The sequence below is a fragment of the Mandrillus leucophaeus genome, unplaced genomic scaffold (assembly GCF_000951045.1).
Source record: "Mandrillus leucophaeus isolate KB7577 unplaced genomic scaffold, Mleu.le_1.0 Scaffold413, whole genome shotgun sequence".
Lineage (NCBI taxonomy): Eukaryota > Metazoa > Chordata > Mammalia > Primates > Cercopithecidae > Mandrillus > Mandrillus leucophaeus.
In genome coordinates, this window is record NW_012104399.1 from 170,785 (window position 1) to 182,006 (window position 11,222).

General features: G+C 37.9%; 1 protein-coding gene across 1 annotated transcript in view; it reads right to left on the reverse strand.

Annotated features, from left to right (window-relative positions):
* The window catches only part of FRRS1 (ferric-chelate reductase 1), a 58,943-nt gene extending 48,780 nt beyond the window's left edge, over window positions 1–10,163 (reverse strand). The window contains exon 1 of the mRNA XM_011992518.1: window positions 10,146–10,163. The gene's annotated coding sequence lies outside the window, so the exon portion shown is untranslated. The remainder of the gene's footprint in view (window positions 1–10,145) is intronic.
* Between the last annotated feature and the right edge of the window lie 1,059 nt (window positions 10,164–11,222).

Here is an 11,222-nt window from a genome sequence, read left to right on the forward strand (position 1 = left end):
AAAAAAAAAAAAAAAAGAAAATGTAATTATTATTTGATTGTGGGCCACAGAAGCAAGTGATGTTAATCAAGAGAATATATTTATTACTAAGTAAAAATTCAGACAAAACTAGAATTCAATCAAAAATATTTAGATGTAAGAAAGTCATTGGAAAAAGTAGTATGTGTTAACAAAAGACTTTTTAAAATAAATTGGTCATTAAACGTCTTAGTATTGTGCAACTCTAAGAACATGTGAGAATAAGAAAAAAGGAGGAAAACAATATTTTAAAACCATGTCAGATGATTAAGCTAGCAAATAGTGAATCATGTCTAGTTATATTGCATTCAAGTTCTAGCTCTTGTTAGTCATTTATTTTAAATTAAAGCATCAAAGGAGTTCAAAAGTTGACATGCATACAAAAAAAACTGTGGGAACTCAGCCCAGTTACACCCACCCTACATTACCTAAGATATGAGTGAAGCAAGTACTGAGTCTTAATTAATGCATAGGTATGAAGCAGCAAGGAATTCTTAATTATGAAGAATGAGATGCAAAAAAGCAAAAACTTAGCCAAAATAATTCACTATAAAATATCTACATAATTTGGAAAAGGGTGCCTTTTTTTTTTTTTTTTGCAATATATAGTGGTTTTAATTTTTGTTTACTACATCCAAAGTAAGAAATATTTTTACATTATAGCCCAACAAACATTTCATGAAACATTATTTAGCTTTACTACATGTTGTAGATGTATATGTTTCCTATTTCTTCCTTTTTTGTTTTATGCTGGTTACACCCTACTGCATTATTTCATCAATGGATCTTAACCTGCAGTCTGATGAACATTACTTTATGGCATGCATAGACCATTAAGTTTCAGCCTTCAATCAAATTCTAAATTAGGAGTATCAAGAATTTCAGTAAAAAAGAAAAGTTCTCAGAATCAAAGGAACAAACAGGCTAAGCAACAGGGAAAATTTTTGGAGATAGGAGCTGGATTTATCCAAAGGAAAATGCCTTATTCTCACTTCATTCCACTTGTGAGCCTGAACAAAAAGTATAAATATGGCTCATATATTAGCATTCTCACAGTAATCTTCTGTATGATAAAGGTTGTTGTTTAACTACACATAATATAAAAACGCAGCAATCCTTAAGTCACTTGGAAGCTCCTTTCAGAATTTCCATTGGTTGCATTCTTGTTTCTTTCTTCCATCAAGTACATTTTACAACGTTTAAGGTAAACAGCCACTTCCAACTAAATATTGTTTTCATTTTATTTTATTATGAGAATTACAATGGCATTATTTTCTTTTATTTTGGCACAAGTGCAATACATTTTAATTAATTTATGTCTTAAACATGCTTTTATTTCTAGGCTTTTGGCCTGAAAACAGAACCGCCATTTATAATATTTAGAAACCAAAAAGTATCTATGACAGGTTTTAATCAACTTAGAAATTTATTTTGCCAGGCTAAGGACAATGCCTGGGGAAAAAAAAAAAAAAAAAACACAGAATCACAGAAACAGTCTATTGTCTGTGCCTTTCTCCCAAGATGACTTTGAGGACTTCAACATCTAAAGGGGAAAAGTGGGCTGGAGGGAAAAGAGGAACTTGTCATTCACATGTTCCAAGACAAAATGAGCAGGTAGGAGAATAGTCAAGTATGTATTGGCTTATGCTCAGTAAGCTGGCACTTTACGTAAGATAAGGTAGCTACCTGTGGAGATATCTAACCTTTTATCTGTAGCTCTCTGCTTTGAAACAAAAGGAAAGGCAGTTGCTTGCATGACTCAGCTTTCAGCTTAATTTCTTCCTCTTAGCATAATGAACTGAGGTCAAGTTTTTGTTTTTCTTTCACATATTGCTTCTATTAGAAAATGAACTTGAAATTCCAAACTGAGTTAGAAACTAATCTGATGTTGCAGGAAGCCAGGGACCCCAAATGCAGGGACCAGCTGGGGCCATGGCAGAGGAACACAAATTGTGAAGATTTCATTTTAATATGGACATTTATCAGTTCCCAAATAATACTTTTACAATTTCTTACACCTGTCTTTAATCTCTTAATCCTGTTATCTTCATAAGCTGAGGATGTATGTCACCTCAGGACCACTGTGATAATTGTGTTAACTGTACAAATTGATTGTAAAACATGTGCATTTGAACAATATGAAATCAGTGCATCTTGAAAAAGAACAGAATAACAGTGATTTTTATGGAACAAGGGAAGACAACATAAAGTCTGACTGCCTGTGGAGTCAGGCAAAAAGAGCCAGATTTTTCTTCTTGCAGAGAGCCTATAAACGGAAGTGCAAGTAGGGAAAATATAGCTAAATTCTTATCCTAGCAAGGAATATTAATATTAATACCCTGGGAAAGGAATACATTCCTGGGGGGAGGTCTATAAACGGCCACTCTGGGAATGTCTGTTTTATGTGGTTGAGATAAGGACTGTGATACGCCCTGGTCTCCTGCAGTACCCTCAGGCTTACTAGGGTGGGGAAAAACTCCACCCTGGTAAATTTGTGGTCAGACCAGTTCTCTGCTCTTGAACCCTGTTTTCTGTTGTTTAAGATGTTTATCAAGACAATACGTGCACTGCTGAACATAGATCCTTATCAGCAGTTCTGCTTTTGCCTTTTGTCCTGTTCCCTCAGAAGCATGTGATCTTTGTTAGACCCTTATTAGTAGTTCTGCTTTTTGTCCTTTGAAGCATGTGATCTTTGTACCTACTCCCTGTTCTTACACCCCCTCCCATTTTGAAACGCTTAATGAAAACTTGCTGGTTTTGAGACTCAGGCGGGCATCACAGTCCTACAGATAGGTGATGTCACCCCCAGCAGTCAAGCTGTAAAATTCTTCTCTTTATACTGTCTCTCTTTATTTCTCAGCCGGCCGACACTTATGGAAAATAGAAAGAACCTATGTTGAAATATTGGGGGTGGGTTCCCCCAATAATCTGGGGACAGTGTAAATTTGTTAGCTCAGCATTTCATCTAGGATTTGGGGCAAACCTGGTGAGCTTAGCACTGTCACTAAAAACCTAGACTGAGGATAGACGTGGAAATAGGTGTTTACCTGTTGAGTTGCAGAGTTAGGTAGGAAGACTTTTAGAAAAATAGGTAAAACCACAGAAGGATAAGGAGATTGACAGAGTCAGCAAGTTAAGACTAAGCACAAGATATATACAGACAGCAATAAAATTTTTGGGACAAAGGGAAAGAAAAGGATTGTAGTTTTATCATGGAGTTGAAGGAAAGGAGACATAGAAAAAGAGAAAAAGAAATGAACACTCTGTGATGACCTGGCAGTTAGAGACCACGTCTGATGGAATCCTTATAAGCAGCAGATTTCTCTTCATATTAGAGATGAGGAAACTGAGGTTAAGGAATATACCCTAAATCACGCATACTTAGGATTTGAACCAAAATCTAACTGCAATAGCCATGTTCTTTTCACTCTTCATCACTGTTCCCTGTTTAGAGAGAAGGTGAAAAGTAAACAGATCCAGCAAGGATCCATGTTTCACAGGGACAAACAACGTGAGTGGGGAGCTATTGGGACAAAGGTTGAAATCTAAGTTCACCTACCTAATTCAGAATGTTAAATCTGCTTTATAAGAGACTGAATAGCAATGTAGAGATTTATTTCACAGAAATAAAGCTCCAGAAAGAATGAATGTAAAAATCCATAGATGCCTGAAAGCATAAGTTGTGAATAAGTGGTAATTGCCACTATTTATAACATCACTATTAACTTTCCATCTCCTCAATATGTACTAATTTTTTCTGAACACTACTGGGCTTAGATAAACTGAGATTTTTGCATGTTTCTTGCATCTGTATTTGATTTGTTCAAACGTAAAATATTTCAGAAAATATGCTCCTTTTCTTTCTAGTAATTTAATTTTACCTACATAGAAAACTTCTACACTAAAAACTAAGATGACTTTATTGATAGCTGAATCTCAAATTATAGGGAAATTGAAAAATAGGTCAAGTATTTCCACTTCCCCAGATAAAAATGTTTCAGACTCCATTTTCACAGAAGGAAGTGAAGAAAAAATGATTTTTTTAATTAACAATCAGCGTTATGACATTTTCAGAGAAGGTTCTAAAAGACAAAGGGCATAAAAGTGGCACATTCAATACCAGTTTAAGATCTGTCAGATCTGACAACTTAAGATGGTAGGAAAGACTTCTTTTCTTTTTTCTTTTTTTTTTTGGGGGGGGGGACGAAGTCTCACTCTGTCACCCAGGTTGTAGTACGGTGGTGTGATCTCAGATCACTGCAACCTCCGCCTCCCAGGTTCAAGCAATTCTCCTGCCTCAGCCTCCCAAGTAGCTGGGATTAATTACAGGCACCTGCCACCATGCCCAGCTAATTTTTGTATTTTTAGTAGAGACGGGGTTTCACCATGTTGGCCAGGGTGGTCTTGAACTCCTGACCTCAAGTGATACACCTCCTCGGCCTCCCAAAGTGCTGGGATTATAGGAATGAGCCACCATGCCTGGTCAGTAGGAAAGACTTCTGAAAAATATTTTAGAGTTTGAGTGAAAGCAAGACAAAGTAAGGGGAAAGGAAGAAAAAAACACTCGAAAAAAAAGTAATTTGAAACTCTACAATCTAATCCTAGTTTCTCTAATCACAGCACCATCAGCAAGTAATCTTTCAATTTTCTTTTTAATTTTGTTTTGGGGGGGTGGGGGGAGGGTCTCATCTCACTCTGACACCCAGGATAGAGAGCAGTGGTGCGATCTCTCAGCTCACTACAACCTCCACGTATCAGACTCAAGCAATCCTCCCACCTCACCCTCCCGAGTAGCTGGGACCACAGGTGCATACCACCATGCCCAGCTAATTTTTAAATTTTTTTGTAGAGACAGGGTCTCACTATGTCACCCAGGCTGGTCTTGATCTCCTGAGCTCAAGCAATCCTCCCGCTTGGCCTCCCAAAGTCTTAGGATTACAGACGTAAGCCACCTCACCTGACCAATTTTTCCATTTTCTTTATTAATTTTCTGGAAACATGATTGGAAACAAATATCTTATTACATGATATAGAGGTTTCATTTGAATCACTCCATGTAGCCCTCACAATAATTCTTTCCTTAAAATAAAATTCAGAGCTAAGTGGAATGGCCCCTTCTCTAAAGACCCAAAACTAAGAGATAAAACAATAGCAAATACTATTAACCTATAATTTAATAATGTTATTATTTATTAAGTGCCTGCTCTATTCCAGTCATTACAGTCCTGTTTTACATGTATGAATGCTAATCCTTGGAAGAAACATACAAGGGTTTTTGTTGTTTTTGTTGTTGTTGTTGTTTTTTACTGGTATGGAAACTGAAGCTCACAGAGCTTATAAAAATAAATAATGCCTATGATCACACTGGGACAGAAATTTTAAAACTGCATTTCATTATAGTAATTCAGAGGTATGGAAGAAATAATAGTAGAAGAGCTAACAATTACTAAGGGCTTACAACATATTAGACATCATGTCAAGGACTTAGTATGCATTCCTCACAACAACCTAGGGAGCTATGGGAGGTATTATTGTCCCCATATGTAAAATAGGAGTTATAGAAAATGAGAGGTGAAAAGTATGGCCTCTGGCCTACTTTGTGAGGTTTTGATCACCAAACTATCCATAGCTTCAAATCAGACCCTTAAGGCTGACATGGTAAGTAAATAAGGCATTATGGAGAAAGAGGGATTCTGAATAAGCATGATTTCAATTGGAGCAATGGGAGAATCAAAGGTAGAAAGAAAAAAGTGAGAATGGACTTTTGGTGGGACTGCTCTCTCCGCAGAAACTCCATAAGCGTCAGTTTTTCCTAATAAAGTTTATCACGTTTTTCTGCCACATTTTTTGGAGGCAGTAAAGAAGTCTAACTAGAACAGAAATCAAATGTCAGAAATAGTCATTGTAAAAATATTTTAATGAAGTCTGGTTCCTCTTTTACGTCTCTTTCATGAAGATATCCTTCTCCAAGACTTTTTCACTCGGCTTTTTTTTTTCTTTTTTTTCTTTTTTTTTTTTTTCTCTTTTTTGCCCTATTTCTCTGTAGGATCATCACTTCCACAGCCTCAATTATAACCTCTAGGATAGTATTTCTTAAATCTTTCAATTGCTCCACCCCACAGCTCTACAATGCTGTGACACAGATTTCCAACTGGGTATGGACTTCTGTTTAGATGACGAAAAACTTAATTTGTCTGAAGTGAAATTCGTTTTTTCCTCCAGACTAGTTCTTGAACCTCACTTTCCTAATCTGATGGTGGTCTGTCAACACATTTCTCATCAGCAGGATTTCAAACCCTGAACTCTCAGGATTGGATTCCAAACACTCTTTTGGTCCCCAACTTGCACCCAAGCTCTGCAGATTCTACCTCCACCAATTCTGCACTCTACCTATCCCTCTTGCAACTCTCTTCTACTTTCCATTCTATTACATTTGTCTACTGTTTTCCTTTCTGCCACCACCTCCAAGCATGAAGACTTCCTTACCTTCACCCAGATTAATAAAACATTTTCAACTGGTCTCCCTGTTTCTGTATCTCCTTAACACAGGATTATTTTCCTAAGGTACAATTCTCATTATATCTCTCCTCTCCCCACAAAACACTCGGTGGCTTCCCAAGAATTATTAGATTAAGGAGCAAAGGCACTCGACACTTAATGTTTTATACTTTTCTGCACAACCCAAATTTCAAGGATTTTTTTCCCTATACTGTAATAACAATGTGCCGTCTGCTATTCCAGAAATAAGCTTCTCTTGTTTCTCCTGAAGTTTTGCCTTCTAAATGGGACCCCTATTTTTCCGCTAAATGGGACATTTATTTTTATATGGACAGGAATTTGGCCAAATTCCTGTCCATGTAAAAATAAAGGTTACACTGAAAAATAAGATACAAAAATCTCTGTACACTATGCCAAACTAGGTAGAATTGTGTATTCTCCATTATTTCACATAATACGCAAAAGAGTAATAATATCTGATATAAGCAAGGATGTGAAGAAACGAGCACTCTCATACACAGGGACAATGGTAAACTGTCACAGTTTTAGATGTTAACAATATCTTAGTAAATTAAAAATGTTTATCCTCTGACCTGGAAATTTCATTTCTAGAAATGTATCTTACAGGCTGGGCGCCGTGGCTGCCGCCTGTAATCCCAGCACTTTGGGAAGCCGAGGCGGGGGCGGATCACCTAAGGTTGGAAGTTCGAGACCAGCCTGACCAATGTGGAGAATCCCCATCTCTACTAAATATACAAAAGTAGCCGGGCTTGGGGGTGCATACCTGTAATCCCAGCTACTCAAGAGGCTGAGGCAGGAGAATCGCTTGAACCCAGGAGGCGGAGGTTGAGGTGAGCCAAGATGGCACCATTGCACCCCAGCCTAGGCAACAAGAGTGAAACGCTGTCTCAAAAAAAAAAAAAAAAGAAATGCATCTTACAGGAAAATCCATACAGTTATGCAAGGATAATTTCCAGTAGCAAAAATGTTGGATAATTTAAGTGGTTACAAAAATAAACTACACTATACCCAAATTATATAATACTTGCTAACCATTAACAAGAATGAAATAGAGTAAAAAGATAACAAATACATCAGCTAATAATTATTGAGTGCATTCTAGGAGGTAGGCATTGTTTTAAGTACTTTTCAAGTATGAACTCATTTCACAAAAATCCCAAGACATGAATCTGCATGTTCTTAAGAAGATACATGCTCGTGCTCCACTGAGGAATCAAAACAAGAAAACTGCAAAATGATATGGAATGTACCAAAATATACATAACTTAAAAGGAAAAGAAAAAAAAACCTTTATACATGCTTCCAATTGTTCTCAACAGTGTTTACTGCTTAGGAAGGTATGTGTTTTCAGGATGGGAAGAGGAGTGGACTTCCTTTCTTTAATCTACTTTATAATGTGCATTTTTTTAAAGGATATAGTGTTTTATAATTTTAAATAACACTACAAAGTATGTATATGTAAAGACCGTACAGAAACTGATTGGAAGGTGGTTAGATTTTTTTCTTTTTTCTATTTTCAAACATTCTATGTTATTTTTACTATTTTTGTTTGTTTTGATAAAGAAGACCTTTACTCCTCTTTCAAGATCCATTTAAAATGTCATCAACTACTGTCCTATGATACAATGAAGTGTATGGACTTTGAAATATCACAGACCTAGGTTTGAATCTGTCCATTGATGTAATCCAGTAGGCACCACCATAGTGACCCTGGACAAATTATTTAACCTTACTGAGTCTTAGTTTTCTCACTTGTTAGAGACAATGCCACCAATATCAACGGCTTGCATGAGGATTAAATAAAATACTATCTCCAAAATATCTAGCACAATGACCACCATTAACAAAGTCTCCCATATAAAATTGTCTTCCTTTCTTGGAATCTTGCCTAATTCCACCAACCTAAAATAACCGTTAACCCCAAAAGCGTTAGTTTTTCCTAATAAATTTTATCATGTTTTTCTGCCACATTGGGTGACTTGTCTTGTGGTAAACCTCTGGATATCAGTAAAGGTGTCCTACACATTGATCTCCATTCATTCTGACTAGCAGACAACCTTCAAAACAGTACTCATACAATGTGATTGTTACGTGAATTTTGAGAAAATCCGACATTAAAAAAGCAGACAGGTGTGAAACAGAGAGTACACTTCACCAAAAAAAATCAACATGCTGGCTAACTAAATGACGAATTAAAACTCACTTCTCCAACCTAACAAAACCATCTTTTAAAAGGTCTTTGTTTTCAATAAGCTGATAGATCAAATTTAGCCCCCCACTTCAGTTCTATCCCAGTATAATACTCAAATCTTACCACTTTTTTAAAAACACAGAAGTGGCTGGGCGCGGTGGCTCACGCCTGTAATCCCAGCACTTTGGCAGGCCGAGGCGGAAGGATGACTTGACCTTGGGAATTCAAAACCAGACTGACCAACATGGAGAAACCCCCTCTCTACTAAAAACACAAAATTAGCCGGGTGTGGAGGCGCCTGCCTGTAATCCCAGCTACTCAGGAGGCTGAGGCAGGAGAATTGCTTGAACCAGGGAGGCAGAGGTTGCAGTGAGCCGAAATCCCGCCGTTACACTCCAGCCTGGGCAACAAGAGCAACACTCCGTCTAAAAACTAAATAAATAAATAGGGCGGGCGCGGTGGCTCACGCCTGTAATCCCAGCACTTTGGGAGGCCGAGCCGGGCGGATCACGAGATCAGGAGATTGAGACCATCCTGGCTAACACAGTGAAGCCCCGTCTCTACTAAAAATACAAAAAATTAGCCGGGCGTGGTGGCGGGCGCCTGTAATCCCAGCTACTCGGGAAACTGAGGCAGAAGAATGGCGTGAACCCGGGAGACGGAGCTTGCAGTGAGCCGAGATAGCGCCACTGCACTCCAGCCTGGGCGACAGAGCGAGACTCCGTCTCAAAAATAAACAAATAAATAAATAAATAAAATTAAAATGCAGAAGCAAATGAAAATATCTGAACTGAAAAGTTTAGCTATATTAAGAAATATTCCTAATAACACATTTACAATTTGAAAAATCCCCTTTCCCCTTTAGGGCAGCAAGACAAGCACACACAAACGTAAGTGCAGCCATAACTCCTTGCCACCCTGGAGTCTTTCTGAAATTTTAACGACGCTCCAGGGTTAGGGAGTTGGGGGGTAAGGGGACTAAAAGTTCTAGATTAAAAGACACTTTAAAAACCAAATAAGGCTCTAAGTAACCCTGATATAGGTAACCATGCCATTAGCTTTAAATATGAAACAGAGTTCCCATAGTTTTAAATTTAAAATTAAAAACAAAAAACTCCTACAAGAATAAAGTCGATGATTTTCAGGATCCCAAACACTTCTCTACTTATAACCACCCATTTCTTGGAATTAAACCTTGTTAGTCAAAGTCACGGGATATAATAACCTAACTCCTTAGTGAACACTCATTAGCTCAATTCAAGCTCCAGAACATAGTTTGGGAATAGAGCACCCGTTCTGTCTGGCCGACTGCCCTGGTCAGCACAGGCGCTGGCTCTCCAGTCTGTAGCTAAACTGGATTTGATTTTTAACGCTTTGCAAAGAGCTCTGAATTTAAGGAAAAAGACGTGACACTCACCTTGAGAAGCGAAGGCAGCCTAACCAACTTCCGGTTTTGTTACAACTTGTATCACATTTCAGCAGCTGGGTGGAGCCAGTTAAGCCGTAAGCCAAAAGGGAACCTTTCACAAACTAAGCTACAGAACTTGATTTGCAAGACCAGTGCTAGTTTTAGGGCTCCATTTCTGAGAATTTAGAATACTGTTTTACACAAAGGGACACTATTTGCTAACCAGTACTTATTTAGGCACAAAATATAATTTTTGTCTTTCATTGCAAAACTATACCTGTCCTATAATAGTGCTAAGCAAAAGCAAATTAACTTTTAAAAAGTGGGGAAAGATCAGATTGCATAGAACTGAAACCTTTCTGAAGTGTGAATGATATAATGCAAAAGATACCTTTTATTTTGCAAACCCTGAAATTTAGGAGTTTTGTTTTGTTTCTTTTTAAGCCTTTAATCTGTTTCACAAGACTCTTGCAAAAAAAAATTTTAGGGCTAGGAAAAGACAATGGAATTGAATTTTTTAAAATCTTTTTTTTATTTTGTTTTTTGTTTTTCTGTTTTTTACTTTGTTTCTTCTCTTTAATGTAATTGAAAATATTAAACATTCCATTTTAGACCTTGAGTGACATTGTAATTGCCCAGTGGGTTCACCTTGCCCGCTGTCTAGACAGAGTTGATTTATCAAGATAGGGGAATTGTAATGGAGAAAGAGTAATTCACGCGGAGCTGGCTGTGCAGGAGACTGGAATCTTTTGTTTTGTTTGTTTGTTTGTTTTGTTTGAGATGGAGTCTCCCTCTGTCGCCCAGGCTGGAGTGCGGTGGCGTGATCTCAGTTCACTGCAGCCTCCCCCTCCTGGGTTCAAACGATTCCCCTACCTCAGCCTCCCGAGTAACTGGGACTACAGTCGCCCGTCACCACGCCCAGCTAATTTTTGTATTTTAGCAGAGACGGGGTTTCACCATGTTGACCAGGCTAGTTTTGAACTCCTGACCTTAAGTGATCCGCCTGCCTCAGCCTCCCAAAAGCTGAGATTACAGACATGAGTCATGGCACCCAGCCTGGAGTTTTATTATTACTCAACATAGTCT